The 7,558-nt window shown below is 37.1% G+C and overlaps 1 protein-coding gene across 1 annotated transcript in view; it reads right to left on the bottom strand.

Moving 5' to 3' along the window:
• The window catches only part of MARCHF1 (membrane associated ring-CH-type finger 1), an 827,429-nt gene that overhangs the window by 169,867 nt on the left and 650,004 nt on the right, over positions 1-7,558 (bottom strand). The window lies entirely within an intron of this gene.

The raw sequence follows: 7,558 nt of genomic DNA, 5'->3' as shown, positions 1-7,558 counted from the left end.
AATTGGAAAAAACTGCTTTAAAGTTCATATGGAACCAAAAAAGAGCCCGCATTGCCAAGAGAGTCCTAAGTCAAAAGGACAAAGCCGGAGGCATCACGCTACCTGACTTCAAACTATACTACAAGGCTACAGTAACCAAAACAGCATGGTACTGGTACCAAAACAGAGATATAGACCAATGGAACAGAACGTAGCCCTCAGAAATAATGCCACACATCTACAACCATCTGATCTTTGACAAACCTGACAAAAACAAGAAATGGGGAAAGGATTCCCTATTTAATAAATGGTGCTGGGAAAATTGGCTAGCCATAAGTAGAAAGCTGAAACTGGATCCTTTCCTTACTCCTTATACGAAGATTAATTCAAGATGGATTAGAGACTTAAATGTTAGACCTAATACCATCAAAACCCTAGAAGAAAATCTAGGTAGTACCATTCAGGACATAGGCATGGGCAAGGACTTCATGTCTAAAACACCAAAAGCAACGGCAGCAAAAGCCAAAATTGACAAATGGGATCTCATTAAACTAAAGAGCTTCTGCACAGCAAAAGAAACTACCATCAGAGTGAACAGGCAACCTACAGAATGGGAGAAAATTTTTGCAATCTACTCATCTGACAAAGGGCTAATTTCCAGAATCTACAAAGAACTCAAACAAATATACAAGAAAAAAACAAACAACCCCATCAAAAAGTGGGCAAAGGATATGAACAGACATTTCTCAAAAGAAGACATTCATACAGCCAACAGACACATGAAAAAATGCTCATCATCACTCGCCATCAGAGAAATGCAAATCAAAACCACAATGAGATACCATCTCACACCAGTTAGAATGGCAATCATTAAAAAATCGGGAAACAACAGGTGTTGGAGAGGATGTGGAGAAATAGGAACACTTTTACACTGTTGGTGGGATTGTAAACTAGTTCAACCATTATGGAAAACAGTATGGCAATTCCTCAAAGATCTAGAACTAGATGTACCATATGACCCAGCCATCCCACTACTGGGTATATACCCAAAGGATTATAAATTATGCTACTACAAAGACACATGCACACGTATGTTTATTGCGGCACTATTCACAATAGCAAAGACTTGGAATCAACCCAAATGTCCATCAGTGACAGACTGGATTAAGAAAATGTGGCACATATACACCATGGAATACTATGCAGCCATAAAAAAGGATGAGTTTGCGTCCTTTGTAGGGACATGGATGCAGCTGGAAACCATCATTCTTAGCAAACTATCACAAGAAGAGAAAACCAAACACCGCATGTTCTCACTCATAGGTGGGAACTGAACAATGAGCTCACTTGGACTCGGGAAGGGGAACATCACACACTGGGGCCTATCATGGGGAGGGGGGAGGGGGGAGGGATTGCATTGGGGAGTTATACCTGATATAAATGATGAATTGATGGGTGCTGACGAGTTGATGGGTGCAGCACACCAACATGGCACATATATACATATGTAACAAACCTGCACGTTATGCGCATGTACCCTAGCACTTAAAGTATAATAAAAAATAATAATAATAAAAAAATAAAATAAAATGAACATATCTTCAGGAGGTGGACAAATCAGTGAAATTTTTAGAAATTCTGTAGTCTAGTGCATGCTGGTGCATTTCCTCCAGAGTTAAGACCAAATTTTGCATTTTACTTCACTATCAAGAAGGACCCAGAGTGTTTGGTAGAACTCTTTTAATTTTAAACACAGCATAAACCACATTTTGGAATGATGCCCCTTTATTAGATGACTCAGAAAGCTGCGGTTTTGAGTGGGGCCTAGAATGATAGAAGGTTCTGCAGCAATATCAGCTGCAATACAAGCACCCTTGATGCCAGAGCAATAATAAATGGCAATACTACTAGAGGTACCATGAGAAATAAAAATGCAGTGTGGGCTCTCTGACAAGCTTTGAATGGACAACTGCAGTGAAAAGCCTAGTGTTTTGGATCAAGGCCATACTATTGCAGCATAGTTCTTTCACCATTTAGAAAGCAGCTCCTGACAAGCTACCTGGCCATAGTAAGACTGAAGGCCTTTCTGTGAACATCAGTTGACCATATGACTGGAGCTATCCCTCATGAGCTTAATAACACATGCTATATTGTCCAGTAGGCAGAGCAGCAATTTATTGAACAATGGAAGTTACTCTTTATTAGAAAGTAGGGTTCCTACTACTTGGGAAAGCAAAAAATATTTTGAAATTTGGGGGAATCCACTGTTGCATATTTTCATTTACCCACACCCAGGTTTAACTTCAAATAAGTGATTACAGCAACTACAGCATGATCAGGTTCAAAGCAGAGAGCCACTTCACCAGCAAGCCACTTAGACTAACAGAAGTGATCATCAAGAATGAAGATGTTTGGAATGAGTCAGAAGAAGGATATGATGAATCAGATATAACTTTGCAGCTGCAAGCAGTGAGAGCCCATTCGGCTAATCAATGTCTTTAAGTTTCTCCTCAGAAATAGTGGCCAATCATCATCTATATGAATCCATGACAGGATGAAATGAGTTCATATGGATCTGGGTGGCTCAAAGGATGGACGATAGCAGGTGCTGTGAGTATTCCACCAAAATCCCTTTGGGTCCCTCTCAGTGGTTCAGTACACATCTCCTTTGACTTCTGTGCGCTTTTGTTTCTAAAGTCCTACTACTGCAATTCTCTTTAGAAAACTGCCCTTTGGCTTCTTGGACAGTTTACCTGCATGTAAAGAGAATCAAAGTGGCTGGGAGTTTTTCTCGCCCTGAATGACCCTGAGTCAGTGAATGGCAAACACTGGAGGATGAACACCTTGCTCCCTTGCCTCAAGAGGGGACAAAGGGAAGTGCATTTTACATTCCAGCATCCCCATGCAGAAGCAGAGAACTTCTGACTTCTTTCTCCTCTCTTGGTTGCCTTTCTTACTCCTTGGATGTCTTCTCCTAGGAATATTCTCATAGTGAGTCATTGCAAAAAATTCTCATCTCAGGATCTGCTGTGAGAAACCTGACCTAAGACAGATTTCTCTTATTTATTTTTGTGGGAAATTTGATTACCATTTTGAGTCTGGAATTCATGGCAGAGATTTGAGCTAAAAATATCTACTTGATAGTTGTTGGGCTATTGATTATATATAAAGTTATGAAGCTAAATGAGATCACCGAAGGAGTGAGTGTATATAAATAACATGCCTCAGGACCTAAGGAGGTCTCAGACTTTCTTATCTTCTCCCACCCAGACTTCAATAATTAAACTAAATTTATACCCATTTCCTCAACTTTGGTCTCAGTACAGACCTTCACTCAGGCTCTCTGAAAGTTCTCAAATTAGTCCACCTCATTCCTAGTTATTTCCTAATTATATATCCTACTTTACTTCATCAACCTATTAAACTTACCCTCTAAAGATATATAGTCTGAAGGGACAGATGATTTATAGGTCCATTGTGTTAGCAAACCAAAATGGATCTCTCATTAAATCAGAACATTAAACACCTGTTCAGAGGTGCAAACACTTGGCTCAGGTTTTCAGCTGAAAAGAATTCTCAGTACATTTTACATATAAGAAACACTTTCACCTTGACCTTGCTGGAAAATACCTTGGGATCTTAAAGACAAATCTGGAAAAATACGGAGCGATGAAGATTAACAGAAGTAAAATTAAAGTATATATTGGATCAGAAGAAAACACCTATTTAAAATGCTGTGAACCATATAATACCTTATACACAGTACATCATCAAAAAATATTTGTTGAGTAAATTGTACCGACTATCCCATGCATCTTTATTTATTTCAGAATTAACTGGTGTGCACATTTTATAAACTTTACCTTAACAATGTGTAAGACATTTTAAGGTAGAGACTAACTGAAGAATTGAAATGACTCTCTGTCATGTAAATGAAGTCTAGTGAATGTAATAGGAAATGATGGAAACTAAGTGAAATATCATTTTGTTAAGGTAGTGGCTTTTGAATATCTTCTCATAAACAGATTAGATTTTGTGAGCTGCTTCCTACACACACCAAAAAGCAAAGGGTTTTATTTAAAAGAAAATTCTGTTGACTTGACTTGGAAGTACAAGCCATTCTTTCCTTTTGAGAGTTGGTTTTTGAAAGGTTTTTCTTGTGAGATACATATTATACCGTTGCTAGTTAAATCTAATGATCCTTCACCCTAGAAGAAATAAAAGGCCAGATTTGGCTGACTTTTCTTCTTGAGGAGCCTATTTGTGAGTAATATGTGTGTTAAAAAGCAGTAACAAGCACTAATATAAAAAAGCATTAAAAAATTAAGTGATGGATAAATGAAAGCTGCCTTTTTCACATCCAAGATATTTTGATAATCTCACATATACCGTATTGAACCTATATAACTTCTCCGTAGCTTTTGGATCAACTGTAACATATCCAAGGCACACCAAACATACTTGAATTAAAAAAAAAGAGAAAGAGAGAATCATACGTGCAACTGCTTTATATTTACTAAGACAAACTAGAAATATAAATTAATAAAAAAGTAAATGTTGCAAGGACAATAAAACTCAAAGTGTAATTGCTGTTGGATAATATATGGTACAAAGATCCAGAGGTAAAACCTTAGGATATATAATTTTTGATGTTCACTAACAATTGCACATTTATTATTTATCCCATGTTTGGAATTTTTTACTTTCACAGTAGCAAGATCATGTTTATAAGACACAATCCTGAATGACAAAAATAATCATGTTCCATTTTATACATACTCACCAAGAAAAGTCTCAAGGACCTTGATGGGTTCTAGATCAGTTTCTCTATTTCAAAGCCAGATAACACTTCAATGACTGGTGTTGAACACCAAGACTCTCATGAACTTCCCTGCTAGGTGACACTTCTTCACATGTGCTGTCAAACTCACTGAGCTTGACAATCTCACATAGATTGAGGTTGTATGACCTCTATGAGTAGACTGAAGATAATGCATTCTATTAAGATTCCATCTCAAAAACCCTTACAAAGTATTTTATATAACTTCTTCATTATGATCTATGTTTTCTAGCTTCCATGCCTTGGACTCATAACCCTTTAAACAGCCTTCCTTGACAGTTGATCAATTCACACCCATTCTTCAAGTGCCTTTTTACATACCATTCTTCTAAGAAACTTCCTCTGCTGCTACCCTGTCCCAGTTAGATGGAGGTGATGGCTCTCTGAATTCCCATAGCTTCTGTCTCTACTTCTTTTTTAAATAGCGTATTAGGGGTTCCATTCACCACACCCAAGTTCAGCGACTTTCTGAGAGAACTCAGGACAGAATATATTCATACTTATGGCTGTGATTTATTACTGTGAAAGGATACAAGGCAAAAGCAGCAAAGGGAAAAGGCACAGGGAGTGATGGAGTGAAGTCTAGAGGAAACCAGGAGCAAGCTTCCAGAAGTCCATCCCAGTGGGAAGTGCTGGGATGTGCTCAATGAATTTGATGACACATGTGAAGAAGTGTTGCCACCAGGGGAGATAGTAAGAGACTCAGTGCTCAAAGTTTTTACTGGGGGCTGGGTGTGTAGGCAACCACATGTACCAAGACTCCCGACTCCCAGAAGGAAGGCATGTGCTTAGGATAGCTATGTTGTTTGCAGTTCAGGCACAGTGAATCATCCTTAACAGGTAGGGTGAAGCACTACTTATGGAATCTAAATTTCCAGATGTCAGCCAAGGACTAATCTTGCCGCAGGCTATTCTCAGGATAGGAGTCTCACACCTGTTATGTGAACTCTTCTGTGCACTGTTAGCTACCCAGTTTCACTGTAAGCTCACTGAGGAATGGGGAAGGAATTTTTAAAATTATTACTCCATAATTCCTAGTATAGAACAAGATTTCCGATACGTGACACTCAACAAATATGGATGATGAGAAAGTCTGATTCATTAAAGAACTGCAAGAAATAGGCAGGAAAGCAGACTTAGAAATATGAAAGATAATTTTGCCATTGCATTCTAGATGGAGTCCTCTGTACTCTCTGTGATTTTCCTGTGTCTAAGGACAGGAGATGGCATAAGCAGATAAAAGGTAAGGAAGACACCCATTATAAGTAATACTATTACTGACTTAAGACAATTTATTATTTATTGTTAAATATATGCATGCTTTTTATGGAAACAGGAATATGTATTTTTTCAAGGAAAAAACTTCAGATTATTAACATCTTCCTTAATCCTGTCTACTCTGCATTTTGTTATTATTACACCTAGAAAACATTGCATATATTATAGACCATGTTCCAATTTACTGGCTTAAAAAGATATTTATTGAGCACTTGCTTGAAGCCATCACTGATAAGGAAATATTAAGAACCCCATAATAAAAATAGCTAATACACAGGGCAAACACTGTTCTAAGCACCACTGTCAGTGGTAGATACTAATATATATACTCCTTTTATAGACAAACTTATTAGGGATGTTAAATAACCTTCCTAAGAATGACTCTGCTATCCATCCCATCACTCCATTATACTGACTCTCACACTCTAAAAATACTCACAGTCTTCAACATAATAATTATTTTGACAAAATTAAGGAAAATATCTTTGCTCCAATGTCAAAGTTTTCCTCTCCAATACTTTACAAATTAAAGAACTTCTGTATTTCTAGATTTGGCCACTTCATAATTGATAAATCATGTAGTCAATGAATAGTTTTTCACTTATCAATTTATGAAAAAGTAGTGAGGACTCAACAACATATTTAGCATTGTGACTCATTCTGAACATAAAAGGAAAGTTAAATTGGTTTAAATAGGTAAACTCATGTGCACTGAAATCTGTTTATCCTATCACTGTTTGATGGTTGAATGTCTGTAGTTCAATTTAAGTGATGTTTAAGAAAAGAGTTTTTCATTTCTCTCCAAATAGGATGCGGTTTTATAATTAATTGTCTCGCACACAGAAGTACAATTAATACACACCAGACCCTGAAGAAGAACTCATAGAAGGGAAACTAGACTCTTGATTTTTCTATTTCTTAAAACATTAAAGACTAAAACATGATAAACAAGCTGGATTAAGAAAAACTCTAAGAGCAGTTTAGAAATGCAGATATAATTTCACTCCTAGATCATGAGAAAGTATTTGGTGTGACAAAGGTGTTGTCAGTATTGTTTACAAGTTTTTTGGTCATTACTTATTCAACATTAGTATTCAAGTCGAGACAGATGACAGAGTGCTTTGGTTTGGGCAAAGCTCTTCATTGTGAAACTAGCGTGATAGATATTTGAAAGGCATTGTTTTAATTTATAACCACTTCAGAAAACCTCCTTCAGGTGACTGATATTATCATCATCCCTATGTCATAAAAGAGGCAACTCTGTCTCAGGAAGGTAAAGTGAACATCTCAGGGTCATGTAAGTAGGAAGTGACAGAGCGGTGACTTACAGTCAGATCCTTACTCTCCAGAGTTAGTGCTCTTAACCAGAATGGAAAGAAAAGAAAAAGAAAAAGAATAAGAAAAAGAAAAAGAAAGAAAAGAAAGAAAGAAAAGAAAAGAAAGAAAGGAGGGAGGGAAAGA

Source organism: Piliocolobus tephrosceles, chromosome 3, assembly GCF_002776525.5.
Source record: "Piliocolobus tephrosceles isolate RC106 chromosome 3, ASM277652v3, whole genome shotgun sequence".
Lineage (NCBI taxonomy): Eukaryota > Metazoa > Chordata > Mammalia > Primates > Cercopithecidae > Piliocolobus > Piliocolobus tephrosceles.
This window is presented reverse-complemented; position numbering and strand designations above follow the sequence as displayed.